Source organism: Physeter macrocephalus, chromosome 4 (assembly GCF_002837175.3).
Source record: "Physeter macrocephalus isolate SW-GA chromosome 4, ASM283717v5, whole genome shotgun sequence".
In the NCBI taxonomy this organism is placed as follows: domain Eukaryota; kingdom Metazoa; phylum Chordata; class Mammalia; order Artiodactyla; family Physeteridae; genus Physeter; species Physeter macrocephalus.
Genome location: NC_041217.1, coordinates 82,623,251 through 82,625,759, shown reverse-complemented (window position 1 = coordinate 82,625,759; position 2,509 = coordinate 82,623,251). Strand labels below are relative to the sequence as shown.

Genomic DNA, 2,509 nt, shown 5'->3' with positions numbered 1-2,509 from the left:
TGAGCAGCTTTTCATGTGCTTCTTGGCCATCTGTATGTCTTCTTTGGAGAAATGTCTATTTAGGTCTTCCCATTTTTGGATTGGGTTGTTTGTTTTTTTTTTAATATTGAGCTGCATGAGCTGTTTATATATTTTGGAGATTAATCCTTTGTCTGCTGATTTGTTTGCAAATATTTTCTCCCACTCTGAGGGTTGTCTTTTCATCTTGTTCATGGTTTCCTTTGCTGTGCAAAAGCTTTTAAGTTTCATTAGGTCCCATTTGTTTATTTTTTTAAAATTTCCATTACTCTAGGAGGTGGGTCAAAAAATATTTGCTGTGATTTATGTCAAAGAGTGTTCTTCCTATGTTTTCCTCTAAGAGTTTTATAGTGTCCGGTCTTACATTTAGGTCTCTAATCCATTTTGAGTTTATTTTTGTGTATGGTGTTAGGGAGTGTTCTAATTTCATTCTTTTACATGTAGCTGTCCAGTTTTCCCAGCACCACTTATTGAAGAAACTGTCTTTTCTCCATTGTATATCCTTGCCTCCTTTGTCATAGATTAGTTGACCATAGGTGCGTGGGTTTATCTCTGGGCTTTCTATCTTGTTCCATTGATCTGTATTTCTGTTTTTGTGCCAGTATCATATTGTCTTGATTACTGTAACTTTGAAGTCAAGGAGTCTGATTCCTCCAGCTGTTTTTCTCCCTCAAGACTGCTTTGGCTATTCGGAATCTTTTGTGTATCCATGAAAATTTTAAGATTTTTTGTTCTAATTCTGTAAAAACTGCCATTGGTAATTTGATAGGGATTGCATTGAATCTGTAGATTGCTTTGGGTAGTATAGTCATTTTCACAATACTGATTCTTCCAATCCAAGAACATGGCATATCTCTCCATCTGTTAGTATCATCTTTAATTGCTTTCATCAGTGTCTTATAGTTTTCTGCATACAGGTCTTTTGTCTCCCTAGGTAGGTTTATTCCTAGGTATTTTCTTTTTTTGCAAAGGTAAATGGCAGTGTTTCCTTAATTTCTTTTTCAGATCTTTCATCATTAGTATATAGGAATGCAAGGGATTTCTGTGCATTAATTTTATATCCTGCAACTTTACCAAATTCATTGATTAGCTCTAGTAGTTTTCTTGTGTCATCTTTAGGATTCTCTATTTATAGTGTCATGTCATCTGCAAGCAGTGACAGTTTCACTTCTTCATTTCCAGTTCGTATTCCTTTTATTTCTTTTTCTTCTCTGATTGCCATGGCTAGGACTTCCAAAACTATGTTGAATAATAGTGGTGAGAGTGGACATCCTTGTCTTGTTCCTGATCTTAGAGGAAATGCTTTCAGTTTTTCACCATTGAGAATGATGTTTGCTGTGGGTTTGTCATATATGGCCTTTATTATGTTGAGGTAGGTTCCCTCTATGCCCACTTTCTGGAGAGTTTTTATCATAAATGGGTGTTGAATTTTGTCAAAAGATTTTTCTGCATCTATTGAGATGATCATATGGTTTTTATTCTTCAATTTGTTTGTATGGTGTATCACATTGATTTGCATATATTGAAGAATCCTTGCATCTCTAGGATAAATCCCACTTGATCATGGTGTATGATCCTTTTAATGTGTTGTTGGATTCTGTTTGCTAGTATTTTGTTGCGGATTTTTGAGTCTATGTTCATCAATGATATTGGTCTCATCTTGTCCTGTACTTTTGTTTGTTGGAAGATTTTTAATCACAGTTTCAATTTCAGTGCTTGTGATTGGTCTGTTCACATTTTCTATTTCTTCCTGGTTCAGTCTTGGCAGGTTGTGCATTTCAAAGAATTTGTCCATTTCTTCCAGGTTGTCCATTTTAGTGGCTAGAGTTACTTGTAGTAGTCTCTTAGGATGCTTTGTATTTCTGCGGTGTCTGTTGTAACTTCTCCTTTTTCATTTCTAATTTTATTGATTTGAGTCCTCTCCTCTTTCTCTAGTTCCTTTAGGTGTAAGGTTAGATTGTTTATTTGAGATTTTTCTTGTTTCTTGAGGTAGGCTTGTATAGCTATAAACTTCCCTCTTAGAACTGCTTTTGCTGCATCCCATAGGTTTTGGATCATTGTGTTTGCATTGTCATTTGTCTCTAGATATTTTTTGATTTCCTCTTTGATTTATTCAGTGATCTCTTAGTTATTTAGTAACGTATTGTTTAGCCTCCATTTGTTTGTGTTTTTTTACGTTTTTTTCCTTGTAATTCGTTTCTAATCTCATAGCATTGTGGGCAGAAAAGATGCTTGATATGATTTCAGTTTTCTTAAATTTACTGTGATTTGTGACCCAAGATGTGATCTATCCTGGAGAATATTCCATGTGCACTTGAGAAGAAAGTGTAATCTGCTGTTTTTGGATGGAATGTCATATAAATATCAATTAAATCTATCTGGTCTATTGTGTCATTTAAAGCTTGTGTTTCCTTATTAATTTTCTGTTTGGATGATCTGTCCATTGGTGTAAGTGAGGTGTTAAAGTCCCCCACTATTATTGTGTTACTGT

The 2,509-nt window shown here is 34.6% G+C and overlaps 1 protein-coding gene across 2 annotated transcripts in view; it reads left to right on the top strand.

The window, feature by feature from the left end:
- The window catches only part of SYCP1 (synaptonemal complex protein 1), a 159,383-nt gene that overhangs the window by 55,252 nt on the left and 101,622 nt on the right, over positions 1-2,509 (top strand). The gene's annotated exons all lie outside the window — the stretch shown is intronic.